Source organism: Tamandua tetradactyla, chromosome 9 (genome assembly GCF_023851605.1).
Source record: "Tamandua tetradactyla isolate mTamTet1 chromosome 9, mTamTet1.pri, whole genome shotgun sequence".
NCBI lineage: Eukaryota > Metazoa > Chordata > Mammalia > Pilosa > Myrmecophagidae > Tamandua > Tamandua tetradactyla.
Window position 1 is genome coordinate 60,247,009 of NC_135335.1, and position 16,877 is coordinate 60,263,885.

The following is a 16,877-nucleotide window of genomic DNA, read 5'->3' on the forward strand; positions in this document are numbered from 1 at the left end:
TTCCACGTGGCAGTAAATGGGGGTGGGTGGGCATGTAAAGGGATGAAAAGCAAATAATCAAATAATGCTAACATCTTTCAAATCGATTTTAGAACAACTAAAAGAACTGCTTTATCCCATAATATACATGGTTTCCATTTCTATTCATCTTTTTTTTCTCATTGTTAACATTTATAGTCTACTAAGATTATGTCCTTCAAAGCAACATTAACAAAATGACAGGTTCATTTCTGGCATCATAAGGAGAGTATTTACTGGCAAGCAACTCCTGCTGAATAAGAATGAGAAACTTAATTACTCAGTTAGTCTCCGAAATTTTTCCAGTGGAAATGTACCTTCCCAAACAGTGTATGAGACGTTTGGCCGACAAGCAAACCCTCCTTACTTCAAAGAGGAAAAAATGGACAAATCAGAAGAAGTATGCAGTCAAAAATTTGCTTTACGTTATTTTTATGTCCTTATAGACTGGTAAAGGAATGGAAAATTAAGGACATGTAACGTCTGCGCATTGAGCATTTATCATGTGTTAGCTACCATGCTAAGGTATAAACTTTGCTGAAAGTTATTGCTCCATTTCTTTCAAAAATCCTTTTCCTTTGCATTTGGAAATAAATTAGATCTGTTTAACAAATAAAAATAAATATACATAGTATATTTTGACTGATCATTGTCAATGAATGCAATGCACTGTTGCAACCAAATTGTTAAAAGGCTTGAAGATAATATCTCAGGACAACGCTATGGTTCTTTCCATTTTACTAACAATGATACCAAAGCTCAGAAAGTTTACATGTCTTGATCAAGACTGAACAATCAGAAATGTGTGAAACATCAGGTCATCTCTTTTATTCCTCTTTGTTGAAAATCAATCGACCGTGTGCATGTGAACTTGTAAATTTTAGGCAAAATGTTTTCCCAAATAATTCTCACAATTATTCTCTAAAGAATTAGCTCACATCAACTGCCTTGTCAAAGAGGAAAGAAGGTATCCAAAATGAGAAATGAAAGTATCTCTATTGATCTGTAAAATACTGAATATCTCCAGTGTTTTCATTTACATAAGACAACTTGAAATTTCCTTTACTGTTTTGATGATAATAGTGTCATTTATTTTACTAGGTTGATCAGTCAAAATATGCTGCACACATTTTATTTTATTAAAAATATTGAATTTGTTACTTTCAAACACAAATTAAAAGGAAACTTGAAAGAGACAGAATAGGAACCTTCAGGAAAATGTATCTTTATCAAGAGTAACTAAAGAAAGATGGTTTGTGTGATTTCCACATACAAAAGGCTAGGGAAATAAAATAAATAAACATTATTCTTACTCAGAAAGTAATAGTAGGAACTTCCACAGTGACAGTCTATTTACCTCCTAAAATAGGTATTCCAAATTTATATTTAAAAAATTCCAATATAAAGAACAGTGATATGGGTACAATTGTTAAACTGTACCTATCAATTATGCATTCATTCATTCATCAAATATTTATTTAGAGTCTACTCCACGTATGTCAGGCACTATGTTTGATGCTGCATGATGAGGCGATCGTGATTTATGTTTTAGAAGCAGCTATTTGCAAAAGAAAAAGAAAAACAAACCAAAAATCCATCAAGAAAAAATAAATTTCAGCAGAAAGCAGTGTAAATAATATACATTGAAATGGCCACATGACTGAAATTGTTAGAGCATGACAATTTTTGCTCGTATGTCTTTGCTCCTGTTTTTTGGCTACTGCCAAAGGAATGAGGTAGAGGTCTGAAGAATCTGAAATGTTCTAGAATTTGTCCTCAAAAATTCCTTCTACCACACAATTGTGAGAATTATTTGGGAAAACATTTTGCCTAAAATTTACAAGTTCACATGCACACGGTCAATTGATTTTCAACAAAGGGGAAGCCACTTCAATAAGGAAAGAATAATGCTTTCAAGAAATCATTCTAGAATAACTGAGCCATGTAAAAAAAAAAAAGGAAAAATAAATCTTTACCCTTAATGTACCACATTTACAAAAATTAACTAACTTGAAATAGGTCATAGACTTCAATGCAGAATTTAAAATTACAACACTTCTACAAGAAAATATAGGACAAAATCTCTGTGACCATGGATTAGACACCGATTTCTTTAAAATGGTGTAAAAGGCACATACCACAAAACAAAAAGATGATGTAATGCAATCAATCAAATTTGCAGAACTTTTCTCTTTAAAAGGCAAAAAAAAACGAAAAAGTAGCCAAAGACTAGGATAAAATATCTGCAAAATTCATATTTGATAAAGGACTTGCTCCAAAATATATAAAGAGCTCTTATGACTCAACAATAAGAAAATAAACCAATTAAAAAGATAGTCACACAATTTAAAGGTTACTTTACCAAAGAAGATATAAAGATGATAAGTATATAAAAAGTTTCCCAGTAAAATTACTCATTAGAGAAATGCAAAATTAAACTACAATGAGATAACTCAACAAATTGCCAGAATAGCTAAAATGGAAAATATTGATAAAACCAAGTGTTGGTGAGGATGTGGAACAACTGAAGTGAGTGGAAATGCAGAAAAAAAGAAACCAACTTTGGAAAAGTCTAGGAATTTCTTAAGAAGCTAAATTTTTCTTGTGAAATTAAACATATTCTTAGCATATGACCCAGTAAATCAACATCTAAGTGTCTACCCAAGAGGTTAAAAATGTATTTCCACACAAAGACTTGTATCTGAACATTCATAGCAGCTTTATTTGTAATTGTAAAAATATGGAAACAGCTGGTACCCGAGTAAACAGATGCAATAAAATAGATTTCCAAAATATGAAAAGGAACACAATGCTGATATACTCAGTAATATCGATGAATCTCAAAAGTATTATTCTAGTTAAAAGAAGTCTAATGCAAAACACTAGATGCTCTACAATTCTATTACATGAAATTCTAGAAGAAATACAACTACCATGTAGGAAAGCTAGATCAGTGGGTACCAAAGGTACGGAAACGGTATTTCAAAGGACCCAAGGGAACTTTTCAGGGTAACGGGAAAGTTTCTTACCACGATCGTGGCAGAGGTTATAAGACTCAATACACTTGTAAAAGCCATTAAATTATACCCCTAAAATCGGTGAATTTTGTGAATTGTAAATTATACCTCAAGAAAGCCAACAAAATTTTTAACAACATTGATTTTTACTATACAGAGTTTAGGTGGAGATTACAAATTAATTTTTTAACTTTAAATAAAAATTAGAAGCGGTTTCTCTTTGCTCTAAATATATGTATTCCAGAAGAGTACAATGAAAACAGTCTAAAACATTCAGAGTAAAATATTTTATTCCATTTGTTTGAATATAAGCATGATCATCTAAATTCTCCTGGCAAGTACACTTCCTCTGTGGATGTACATCTTCTTGTCAGTTAGCTACTGCCAAAGGGATGGGGTAGAGAGTTAAAGAATCTGAGAAGTTAAAGCTTATTTCAGAAATACAGGATACAGACGAAGAACAAAATAAAAATATCTAGAGGGCTGGAATCAGTCCCACTGAAGTGAGGGGTCTCATTTATAGTCTAGCCATAGCAGAGACAAAGATAAATATGAGCAGCTGGGTGAATCAGCTAAAAGGTCAGCCACAGGGTCACAGGTGTGGACACACAAGATAGCTTAGACATCTGTGATTCTGTAGGAGGACAAAGATCAATAATGAGGATGGTGATAAGACTAGTGAAAATATTCTCAACCTGATAATCTCAGAAATGAGATCAAAACACTTTCAAACAGGCTGTGATTCATTTCTTAGGCTGATACTATAAGATGGATTCTCATGGCTTTATAAGTCTGTTTGAATAAACTGGCATCTCTAGTTTTCCAACTTTAGAGTTCAAGGCCTTGCTTGTGACCTTGTGATACAAAGAATGGTCCTCCTCTATGCAGGAAAGAGGTGATTTATTATTCTCCAGCATCTGAGGAAGCTTCCATTGCAGAAATCAACTAACTATCTCAAGAAGTTTTACAAATAGATAAACTAGTCGCCATTTGGGGATTTATTTGCTAGCAGCTCATTTCTTTGAGAATTATGCATGTCATATGGAAAACCCTACATACAATTCCAAAGAGCTAAGTAGTCAAAATGGATCTCACAAAAATCTAACCATTAATGAAATGCAACACTTAGACTGATCCACCAAACTCTTCCACAGGCACCACTTCCATTAAAGATACACTTCTAACAAGCTCAGTCACCACAGCTGCATATCACCAAGGTGTTTAGAATCAATGACACAGTAAGAAGCAACTGGTGACTTATAAAAAGCCATAAAAAAATATGTACAAAGCCAAAAACTAGCAATACAGAGCAAAGTGAAGCCAAAAGACAACCAGACCAATAAAACGCTCTAAAATGTTTTTTTAAATTCTCTTAAGTATACAGTGACAATTTCAGCATCTTTCAAAGGGTGAGTACAAATATTATTCACACAAGGTACCTAAGGGAAATAACCATTAGGCATAACAGAAATGCAACCCCTCTAAAATTCAAGAAACTATTACTAGTATAGCAAAAGGACACTTTTCTCCCCCACTCCCCTTTTGTTGTACGTTCACATGAATTTGTCTTCTTTCCCCAAAACACTTTGCACTGTTTACCTCTCATTCCATTTGACTGCATATTTAGGGTTGATTGCTTATTGTGGCCTCCTGATTACCTCATGTAAAGTATTTAATTGCACTGTCCTAAAAGTGAACACTATGCTGTTTATATCTAGTAAAAAGGAAAAACTCAAATGCAAATTTTCAGGTAAGAAATCTGCATACTTCATTGAGATTTCATTAAAGACTATCATACTGGAATGTATACTTTGCTAATTACAAAATCATATTCCTTTAACCATCACAGATTGAAGAGTCAGTGTGTGTAAGGCATTTAATAAGTAGCTAAGTGGTTGAGTTTTGAAATCTTTCTTGGGGATTGAATTGTGTTCCAAGGAAAAACACATTTCTAATCTTGATCCATTCCTGGAGGTATGAACCCATTGTAAATAGGACTTTTTATTTTTAGGTAAGCTGTGGCCAAGTAAATCAGGTTGGCCTTTATTCAAGATTATTTGAGTCCTTTATAAGCAGAATGAAACTCATACATAGAAAGAGAAAGGCACGAGAAGCAAGAGGCTGAAAATCAAATGAAGCCGAAAGAAAAAAGAGAAGACTCCACCATGTGCATTGCCATGTCATGGAAAAGCCAAGAACCCAAGAATCACCAGTCCTAGAATGCCACAGTTTGGGACAAAGCACCATCTTGCTAATGCCTCCATTTTAGACTTCTCCTAGCCTCAAAACCATGAGTAAATAAACCTCCACAGAGGAAGCCAACTCATTGATGGTATTTGTTTTAGCAGGTGGGAAACTAAAATAAATGTGTTTTCAGTTGTGCTAGAAACTCTAACGTTGTCTGTGGTGCCTGTCACTATATAAAAAATGTTCTCTCTTTGGAGCAGCAAAAGCAGTAAGATTAGCGCCATCTCAGATGTAGGAAGCTATGACATTGCCATATCCCACCCCCAAAATATCCCAATTCATGTTTTCAGTTCATGTTTTCAGTCATATAGTCATATAGTTATAATGCATCTAGACTATGCATTAAACATCACATGCAAATGGGAAAATAAAAGTTTCAGTATTGTTACAAACTCATGCATTCATAAGTAAAATACAAAAACTCACTGGTGTTTTAATTCTAGCTTTTAAAAAGATTGCCAAATTATTCATGTCTTTCTATTCATTGTGCTAGAGGCTATTTCGTTATTTCTGCTAAGCCAGGAAACCTCTTTTTCATTTATTTTTAGCCACCATGTAGAGAACAGACTCTGAATAAAATTTGAATGAGTCTGCAGAGGTGTTCGGCAAGCATTTGAAAAACCACTGGTGATCACCAGTCCCCACAATTGGGTCATGGATGACGAGCCCCATAAAACAGATCTTTCTGATAGATTCATTCTCCCTGGAAGAACTAGGGAATTCTGGGAAAACACTATTCCTGGATGTTAGTCAAGTATCTGAGAAGGCTGTCCATCGTATCTTCTGCTTCTATGTCTCATCGTTTCTGATACTTTGTCAGGAGCCCTTAGCCAAGGTCACTAAACATGCAATGTGGATGTGAGTTCCTCCAAGGAGAGTGGCCACCAGCTGTTCTGGGCTTCCCAAGATCAGATATTCCTGATGGTGTCCTTTCATGAGGTGTGCATCACAGTGCTTTTCACAGCTTGTTTACACCAGCCTCCTCTGCTAGAACCTGATCCCATAATACAACAGATGCTCCACTTGCATTAACGTCTCAACAAATGTTTGCTGTAAGTTGTAGTTGAAAACTTGCAGATGAAATTTTTAAAAATTGCCATGGGTAACAGTAGAAATAGTTAGATCCTTAATGACAATATGGAAGTAGTATTTACTATTTCAAAGGATGGGACGCTGTCTTATAAGATCTTATCAAATTTGTGATTTAGAGAGAGGGAGAGCTATTATTTCGTTGACAGACGCCATACAAGTTTTTAGCCTACTGGAACTACAGATTACATAGAGACAAAATCCATGATAGGGTGAATTAGGTCCTCTCCTCAAAGATATGTTGAAGTCTTAATCCCCAGGACCTGAGAATGCAACCTTTTCGGAAATATGATTGTTACAGATGGAATTAGGTGAGTTAAGGTAAAGTCAACCTGCATGAAGTTTGCCCTTAATCCAATATGACTGGTGTCCTCATTAAAGGAAATGTGAACAGACAGACAGAGGGGAAAATGCCTGCCGTGACTCATGCAGAGGTGCTATGGCAAGTCACCCGCAGAAGCCAGGAGGGAGGCATGGAGCATTCTTCCCTACAGACTTCAGAAGGACCACGGACGGTCCTGCCGATGCCTTGCATTTAGACTCAGAGCCTCTACAACTGTGAGATGCTGTATTTCTATGGTTCTAAGCCATTCCATGCATAATACTCGGTTATAGCAGGCCTAAGAAATGAAGACAAATGTTAACTGGGATAAATTTAAAAAGTTCTAATTTCAGTTTCAAATAGTAAATGATACAGGATGAAAGTGCTGTACCTTAATTCCATAACAGAAATGAGATGTTAAAATCATAAGATCAATGGGTAACACTCACTGAGCACTTGTTCCATGTAAGGTTAAGGCAAATACTTTACAAGCATCATATAACTCAATCTTCATAACTATACAAAGTAGCAATATCAGAATGTGCATGTAAACATTGAGGGAATGAAACCCAGCTTAAGTAACTTTCGCCAGTCACAAAAAATAGTGTGGCATGGCATGAGTGAGAGTTTGGTCCCTGGTTCAAAGCCTGTGCTCTCGACCACCTTGCTATACTGATTCTCCAAGAGGTCTAGGTGCAACTCGGTCTTTAAAAATATTAATAAGGCTTCAGCCTTATTAGTCACAGACAAAAAAGGTAATTGTCCTCCATCACTTTTTGCACTTTTTCCCCCCATTTTGTATGTCTAAGTTTGCATCACCAGGATGGCAAAGGTTCAAAGAGAAAGAAAAGATTATGCTTCTGACAAAATTTGGAAGTACACATTTGCCACCTTAAAATGTCCAGAGAACTGTCATGTACAAGACGGACTTTAAGTTTGTGACTGACTCCAGAAAGTGGGCCAAGAGTCAACAGGGGAAAAGAAAAACAACTTCTAGTAACTAGATGTGCCCCAGAGTAGAGCAGCTTCATGTTTGGGATGGTCAATTCCTCCATGAGAGAAAGTGTCCTTGTGGACAGTGGATAGTGCATGTCAGGGTGCTCAGCTGGGGTAGCAGATTTGCCCAGGTGACTGCAAAGCTCCCTTCTAAGTATTGGCAAACCTAGATTTACCAATGACCAATTAGCAGAACAAATGAAAATATTAAAGCTATGATTTGATAGCTAAGTTCCACATGCATATTTTTGAATAATGCCTATCAAGCATTTCTCTGAATTACAGAGCATCAGCTATGCTACCACCAGTTAACCTAGAAAAATAAAAAGAACATTTTAAAAAATTAAAAGCATCATCTGAGTGGCCATAATCCTGAAAACAACAAAAGTCCACCAGGAGATGGAACAGATCTGTTGGGTGAACAAGATGACATCTGTTCTTCCCAGATGGCTCACAAGTGCCCAGCATCTCTCTAAAGTTCTCCAGGGTGTTCACCTTACTGAAAGTGGTCGTGGAATTTGTTTAGTAATAACATAACCATTTACATCTTTATGATAGAATAATTTGAATATATCAAATAAAGAAGAGCAGAAATTGGAGGAGATCATTATATAATAAGCAGATACTGAATAACAAATGCCACTAGCCAACTTTAACCATTTACAGATATCAATTTTATGCTTCATTTGTAGGCGCACATCACTGATATCAGAAAACCAGTTCATTTTCTATTTTAATACACAGTTAGTTTCTAAATCACACAGGCTTTGATATGCCATGCCTAATCGTTGAAAAAGAAATCCCAATGTTATGAGGCATTAATTAAAAGTTAAAAGGATTTGATTTTTATAGAAGAAAAAGTAGATACGAATTTGTGTATTCTTCTCTCAGTTAAACTCTTACGGTAGGTCTGTAACAGCTCCTTGCTTTTTTTTTTTTTTTTTTTGTATGTTTGCTTTTGTTTGTTTTGTCATTCCCTCTCCACCTCTTATTCTCGAGTCAATTCCGATTTCTTCACAGTAACTCATTCCAGTGTATTCCTGCTGTTTCCTTCATTCACCCTATGGTTACCTACTTATTTGTTTATCTTTGAAAAAGATATACTGTGACTTTTCATTCTAATTTGGTTCCCTACTTTTTTCGCCCAACAGTATGCTCCTAAGTCCCCTCCTCTCTCCAGAGACATGGCTGTCACTTTGTGCAGAGGCATAATGCTGCACATGCCACGCTTTACTTAGCCATTCCCTGAAGGGTCCCTCCCAGTCTTTGCTACTCAGACACAGCTATGATGAGCATCTGGGAGACGTCCCCTTGTGAGCTATGAAAGAATTTCTCTAGCTGCACACTCCAGGGTGGACTGCAGGATGCTACCAGTCATTGGGCTCAATGTCAGCAAATATAAACTCCACCAGCCTCAGAGAGACTGGCCAGTAGAAGTGCCAACCAGGAGTGAGAGGGGTGTATGCTTCCTCCTATTTTTGGCCACACTAAATATAACTAGATTCTGTTAAACCAGTACCTATAAGGAAGTATTTTTCTTCTTAAACTGCATACAAGAATTACTAAGGAGAGCAAGTATCTCTTCCTCTATATAAAAGTAGGTAATGCTGGTTTCTACTTCTACAACTCATCTAGGTATGTGATTTGCCAATTTTTCTACTGGGACACATATTTTCTTTTTTTTTAGTTTTATTTATACAGCATCTTATGCTTTTCTTATGTATCCTAGATATTCATTTTATGCTGGTAAGAAAACACTGCAAATTTCTTCTTCCAGTCCCTTATCCCATACACATCTTCATTTTCTCCGTGTTTTCCTCACTGAGTAGAATATTCATTTTGATGTAGTAATATCTAAAAATTTTATAAGCCTATAAAAATCAACCAAATTGAAATTTCATTGAAAAACAGAAAATTGCTGCATCTTTATTTCTGAGCAAATTTCCTAGAGAGTAAAGCATCATTCTTGCATTCACGCTCATGCCTTCTCTCAAACATAAGATCTATTAAACAACAACTGAGAGCACAGAAACACCATTTGTCCCAAAGTAGGTTTCTTAACATAGTTAAGCAACAAAAACAGAAAGGAACAATGAAATTCTTATGTTAAATTAATACCTGCATTTTAACATGTTTCAAAACTCATATTTAATTAAATATGAGCTAAAAAGATTAGACGAACTCCATCAACCAAAATTAGTGTGTCTAAAATGATATTGTACAAATACATCCTTAAGAATTACTTTACATGGGAACAAAAATACATCCTCTTTTGTCTGAACATTTTAGTTTTTTTTATTTAGTATAATAAACAGACATTTATTTTATTGAACTATTTTCTTGTGCACTGTTGGAAGGAAATGGCATACCATTTTTAGAAGAGAGCATTATTTTAATAAGATTATATAAAATCCAAAAAGATATTGCAAATATCTTATACTATGCCAGCTGTTCCCTGGGGCAAAACTGTATTTCTTCAGAAATTTTGGATGAGTTCTACTGTCCTTTTGCAAAATAAACAAGATTTTATTTTAGGACAATAAAACCACTATTTCATTATCACAATTTAAAAATTATCTAAAACTTAACACTCACTAGAATGGCTGTATTACAAAAAGATAGGTAATACAAACTGTCACAGGTATGTAAACAAACTTGTTACCCCCATATATTACTGTTGGGAATTTAAACTATTGAAAACTATTTGGTGGATTCGTAAAAGTTAAACATAAACTCACCATACTCAGCAATTCCATTCATAGGAATCTACCCAGGAAAAATGAAAATTTATGTCCATGCAAACACCAGTATGTAAATGTTTATAGAAGCAGCACTTTTCATGATAGCCCCAAACTAGAAACACAGCAAAGGTCCATCAACTGGTAAATGGACAAACAAAATGTGGAATGTACAGAATTTGGAAAAGTATACTCAGAGATTAAAAGACATAAACTATTAATATATGCTAAAACATGGATGACTCTCAAACTATTATGGTTGGAAGTGAAAGAATCCAGAAGCAAAACAGATCATATTGTATGATTCCATTTGTATGAAATGCTAGAAAAGGTAAATTAATTGAGTTAGAAATGAAAGCAGTATTTTCCTAGGGCCGAGGCTGAGAGAAGGGATTAACTGGAGATCGGCATGAGGGAACTTTCAGGGATGATGGGAATTTTCTAAAACTGGACCGTGGTAGGGAAGCACTTACAAGAATGGGGACTTGGGTAGCTTCATCCACCTTTTCCCCAATAAAACAACCATAACTTACAAAATTAAAAATAAAACACAGATACACAACAACAACTATTTAAAGTCTCTAGAAATTATCTTAAGGGCGTATAGAAAATTGAGAAACATTTACTCAAGATAATTGACTAAATATTGGAAAGTAAAGCAAGAGTCTGAGGAATTTGGGCCTCAACATGCTTCTCTCATTCTTTATAAGTGTGATGGAAGCACTACTCTTTCCTGAGTGGTTAGAACAGAAAGATAGCCTCTCTCTCATGCCACCTCCACACCTAATGCTATTATTTCTCCTTTCAAGTGATAAACTATAAGCATTTCTCACCCTCCTCAGCTCCACACTGCAGAAGCTCGATTTCAGACAAAGGCAACTCAAATTAGGGGCACTCTTTATCCGCCCTACCCCAAGTTGTAAGGTGAAAGCATTGCCTTAGCTGTGGTAACCTAATGACATTGGTTCCTGATTGGTCTTGACCCAACATCCTTATAAGGGGTGCTAGGTTTCTCTAAGAGGCAAGATGAGAGGACCAGGAGCCTCCAACATCAGTTCAGTGCCCTATCAATGGAACATGGGTATCATTCCCAGGGAAATGGGCTATTATCTTGGGCCAGAAGTTTGGAGCAGTGATGCAGACTTTCTACCCAGGGGATAAGGCAGGCTGAAGGAACAGGGATATGCCTTGCTCTCCCTAATAAGACTGACTATATTTGGATGGCACCATGGAAAATTCCAAGCCCAAGGGTTTGTTATAAACAATGAAGATCTCCATGCTGAGCAATTAAGAGGTGACTGGCAGCAACCTGATAGCAACAAATGAATTGATAAGCCAGAGGAAAGTTTATCAGAGAGAACCAAGAATGGGACACTCTCCTGAAGTTAAGCAAATGTCAAAGACCAACAATTAGTTGAGGCAAAGTAGGTGTAATATTAATAAAAGTAGACCAGCCACAAGCTTAACATGGAGATCAAAGAAAGAGATAGTGAAAGAGACCCTGGCAAAAACCAAAGTTATCATGGGGGTTTGGGGGGTGGGGAGATGGATGTTCAGAGAGCCTGCACATGCCCAAGGCCACATGCTCTGAGGAGGGATGTTGAACGCTACAAGGGAAACAGACTTCACTGAATTAGTACAGCCAATGCAATAAAAAAATAAACAAGTAAAGACCACAAACAACAAGTTCAGGTTGGGAAGGATTTCATTTTGCACAGCTGCTACAATATATTTTCCAATGTGTTCAGTTTTCAAAAAATATGAGACATTCAAAGAAACAGTTAAGCATGACCAAATTCAGGAAAGAAAACAGATGAAAGAAACTACCTTTGAAGGAGACTATTTTGTAGATTTAGCAAAGATTTCAAAGATGCTATTATAAATACATTCAAAGAATTAAAGGCAACCAGACCTAAAGAATTAAAGGAAGGTATGTTGGCAATGTCTCATGAAATAGAGAATATCAGTAAAACACAAAGTTATTAAAAAAGAACCAAATGGAAATTCTAAAGTTGAAAAACATGGTAACTGAAATGCAAAATTCAATATAGAAGATCTCAGCTGGCAAAAGAAAGAATCAGTGGACTTAAAGATAGATCAAAAGAGATTAAGTGATCTGAAGAACAGGGAGAAAAAAGAGAATATACACAATCAAACACAGTCTCAGATCATTGTAGCACACCAGTAAACTGATCAACATTTCTACAATGGGAGTACCAGAAGAAGGAGAAAGAGAAAACAGAGAAAAATATTTGAAGAAATAATAGCTGAAAACTTTCCAAATTTATCGGGAAACAATAAACACAGGTTAGCAGTTCAACAAATTCCAAGTAGGATAAACAAAAGGATCTACACCAAAACTCATAATATATAATGTACTGAAATAGAGAGACCATTAAAAATCTTAGAAGAGGCAAGAGAAAATTGACTCCTCCTTTTCAAGGTAACTCCAATGAGATCAACCACTGACTTATTACCAGAAGCAATGGAGGCAAGGAGGCAATGAGGTAAAAATTTTCAAAGTACTGAAAGAAAAATAAAACTGTCAACCAAGACTCTTAAATACAACAAAATTATCATTCAAAACTGAAAGATAATAAAGGATTTGTCAAACAGAAACTGAGGAAATCTGTTGATAGCAGGCCCATCTTGTAAGAAAAATTAAGGAATGTTCTGAAGGCTGAATGTCTATGATGCCAGACATTAATTCAAATCCACATGAAATAATAAAAAGCACTTATAATTTGTAAAATGTAATTTGTGTAGTTTTAGAAGACAGCATAAATTAATATTTCATTCCCTTTCTTATATTAACTGATATCAAAAGCAATTACATAAAACAGCATTATAGAACTGATAGAAATATACTTGCCAAAAAGAATTCAAAGGAAGGAATGGGAGCAAAGCAGTAACAGAGTAAGGAATGATACCAGATGTTAACTTGAATCCACGGAAGAACTGAAGACAACCAGAAATGGTAACTAAGGTTAGCATAATAAATTCTACAAACATATTCTTGCTCTCCTTTCTTCTATCAGTTTAACAAATATAAAATTATATAAAGTTAAGATCATAAAAATGTATGATTGGCTTTGTAACATATGTAGATATAATACATAGATTTATGAACATGGAACTAGTACATAGACTAATACAAAGAATTACATAGAAATTGAACGATAACAAAAAAGCAAGAGAGAAATGAGTTAGATAAGAATAGCTTTATATATCTCACTGAAATTAAGCTAGTGTAAACCTGAAGTAGATTTTGATACGATAATATGTATATTTTAATCCTAAACAACAACTAAGAAAATAGATTTTTTTAATGTAGCAAAAATCATTAAAGGAATTGAAATGCTACACTAAAAATATTCAATTAATACAAATTAAAGCAGGTTATGAGTAACAGGTGTAACATAAATCCAACCATAATAATAATAGCATTGACTGTGAATGACTTCAGCAAACTAAACAAAAGGCAGATACTGTCAGATTGGACAAAATGAAAGATTCAACTATATGCTTATCTAGAGAGCAACACCTTTGGATTAAAAAAATACAAATACATGGAAAGTGAAGGGGTAGAAAAAGATACAGTTCAGACAGTAAAATTCAGAGAACTGGGGTACCTATCCTAACAGCAGACAAAATAGACTTTCAAACAAAACAAAAACAGTACTATGATAAAGGGTGTTTGAACCCATTTTTGAAATGGGACCTTCAGAGATCCTATTTGGGTGAGGCTAAAGTGAATCAGGGTTGGGCCTGATTCTAATCTGGCTGAAGTCCTTAGAAGCAGGGGAAGTTCAGACACAATCAGTTAACAGAAACCAGAAATAGAAGCCCCAGAAGGAGAAAGAGACGGCCATGAAGTGGAGGTAGAGGTGCACCTACAAGCCAAGGACACCAAGCAGCAGAGCACTGCAGAGTCCAGACAAATCATGGCCTGCAGATAACTTGATATCAGACATCTTCTTCCAAACAGGAAGCCAATAAATTTCTGTTGTTTAATCCCACCAGTGCGTGGCGAACAAGGACAATATTAAATAGGATAATATGAAAATAGATCATTGATTTGGGGAGCCTGGAGATCACAAGATCTTAGAGCCATTTTGATACCATATTGTGAGCAGAAGATAGAACCACTGGGTTGAGAGATCGATGGGAAATAAGGAATTAGAGGCAGATTATACAGCATTCTTTAGGCATTTGGTGTAGAAGGGAAGGGAAGGATAGGTTGAAAATGAAACAGTAAATGTATTATTTCTTTTAAAGTTAGGATGGGGGAAATAATTTGGGCATGTTTGTAGACAAAGAACATGGAACAGGAAAAAAAAGGGAGTCATTAAAAATGAAAGAAAAAGGTTAAGTCATGAAGCAAGATTAGAAGAATAAGGGTGTGTAGCTTAATGTTATCTTTAGAAAGAAGAAAGTTCTACCCCTGAGGGAGGGTTAATGATCAATTAAAAGGAGGAGAAATTGTTGCCTGAGGTCACCTATTAAGCATTAAGGAAACAAGAGAGGGTAGGAAGCTTGAAGAAAAATTGAAGAAGTGAAAAAGAGCTCACAGGGGCCACAAAAATAATTTCCCAAGGGCTTTAAGAGATTAGCTGAAATTGTAAATGATGAAAATTAATAATTTCTGAAAAGATAGTAGAGATAATATATTTGTGTTATCAACTTCTATAGTTCTCCAAATTGTTTCAAGTAATTTTTCAGAATCTCCAAAAATTCTCAACTATATCCCAACACTCTAATTAAATATGCATACTTCTTTCTAACATTCATTTTTTTTCTGATCCTTTTTATCACAATTTTTACAACTGGGCTGGACTGTAGTAAACTGGTCTCTAGTATTTATCATTTTCAAGCATATACTTTTTTTTTAATGTTGATAACTTTTTCAATCCCTTGTTTTCAGGCTCTTTTTCAATCTTTCCTTCAATACCAATTTCCAGGGAACCTGGAGAACTGTGGGTTCTGCCAACAGATCAGCTCCCACCTCAATTCATTCACTCCAACTTCTTGGGGCATGGATTTGGGGCCTCTTTTCCCTGTACTTTGTATCATAAATCAAAAACCCTTTGTTAACTTACAGCCTACTAAAAACTTGTTTTAATTCCTCATCTGATGCTCAGCATCAATGGTTTAACTCCACTCACTTTCTATTCTATCTCTTTAATTGAGTCTTCGAGGGACTAAATTAAAATGAGGGGGAAAAAATTGACTGCTAGCTTAAGTAAGCATTACAAATGATTTTTTGAAATATAAGCTATTCAGTTTGTTTAGCATACTTCCAATGGAAGTTTTTTTCTAAATATTCAACTGTTTATAAGTTGACTCTTTTAGTATGTAAGCGGCTGGAATGTGATATACCAGAAATGGAATGGCTTTTTAAAAAGGGAATTTATTAAGTTGCAAATTTATAGTTCTAAGGCAGTGAAAATGTTCAAATTAAGGCAGGCTATAAAAATGTCCTAACTTAGGCATCCAGAGAAAGATACCTTGGCTCAAAAAGGTTGATGATATTCAGGATTTCTCTTAGCTGGAAAGACACATGGTGATATCTGCTACCTTTCTCTCCAGGCTTCTTCAATGGCTTCCCCAGAGACCTCTTCCTTCTCCATCTCCAAAGGTCTCTGGCTTTGTGGGTTCTGTTGATTCTGTTGGCTCTGTAGCTTTTTCCAAAATGGCTCCTTATTAAAGGGCTCCAGTAAGCCAAACCCAACTTGAATGGGTAGAGCCATCTCCATGGAAACAATTTAAAAGATCCCATCCAGTAGTACTGAATGAGGAGTAAAGGATGTGGCTTTTCTGGGGTACAAAAAAGATTTAAACAGGCATGTTAACTACCCAAAATTTTAAAACTGGAACTGCTGCTGATCTCAAACCTACACTCATCTGACAACCATGCTATGCGGTAGACGGATGTGGAAATGTTAGCATTGTCTTGTTCTTCCAATTTAGCAATAAAATATCTACTAAATTAGGAGGTAGTATTGTGTAGTATAGTGCTTTGCTATATGCTTCTGGGTTCTGGTGATAATAGACTTCGTGTTCTCATTACTAAGAGAAATAAAACTTTTACTAGCAAGAAAATTTTGAAATGGGTGGGGGTAGTTAGTATCAATGGCCAATAAACATTAACAATATGGTAGTTATAATAATAAAAGTGATCTTTTGTGAGTATTTCTACTCTTTCTTGATTATTTCCCACACTCTCGGACAACCTGATAAGTTACCTTCACTGCCTGTAAAGGGAGCACCCTGTTAATCCAAGGAAATCAGGTCCAACATACAAGGCTTAAAGACACACCTGATGCATTATAAAGTATGACATCTCAGCAACCAGCTGGAGTGCAATCATTTAGAGCAGATCTATTTATCAGTCCACGTAGAGACCAGGTTTAAGAGGTGCACACTGGTGCTGAATGGAGCATGAAGAAG

General features: G+C 35.5%; 1 protein-coding gene and 1 long non-coding RNA gene across 4 annotated transcripts in view; one reads left to right on the forward strand and one right to left on the reverse strand.

Annotated features, from left to right (window-relative positions):
* CTNND2 (catenin delta 2) overlaps positions 1-16,877 on the reverse strand; it is a 990,776-nt gene that overhangs the window by 678,386 nt on the left and 295,513 nt on the right. The window lies entirely within an intron of this gene.
* LOC143646118 (uncharacterized) overlaps positions 1-16,877 on the forward strand; it is a 54,574-nt gene that overhangs the window by 28,697 nt on the left and 9,000 nt on the right. Inside the window, exon 5 of one of the 3 annotated variants that reach the window (XR_013157298.1) lies at positions 5,047-5,310. The exons of the other annotated variants lie outside the window; for them this stretch is intronic. This is a non-coding gene — a long non-coding RNA (uncharacterized LOC143646118). Of the gene's footprint in view, positions 1-5,046; positions 5,311-16,877 lie in introns of those variants that run through there. 3 annotated transcript variants of the gene reach the window in all.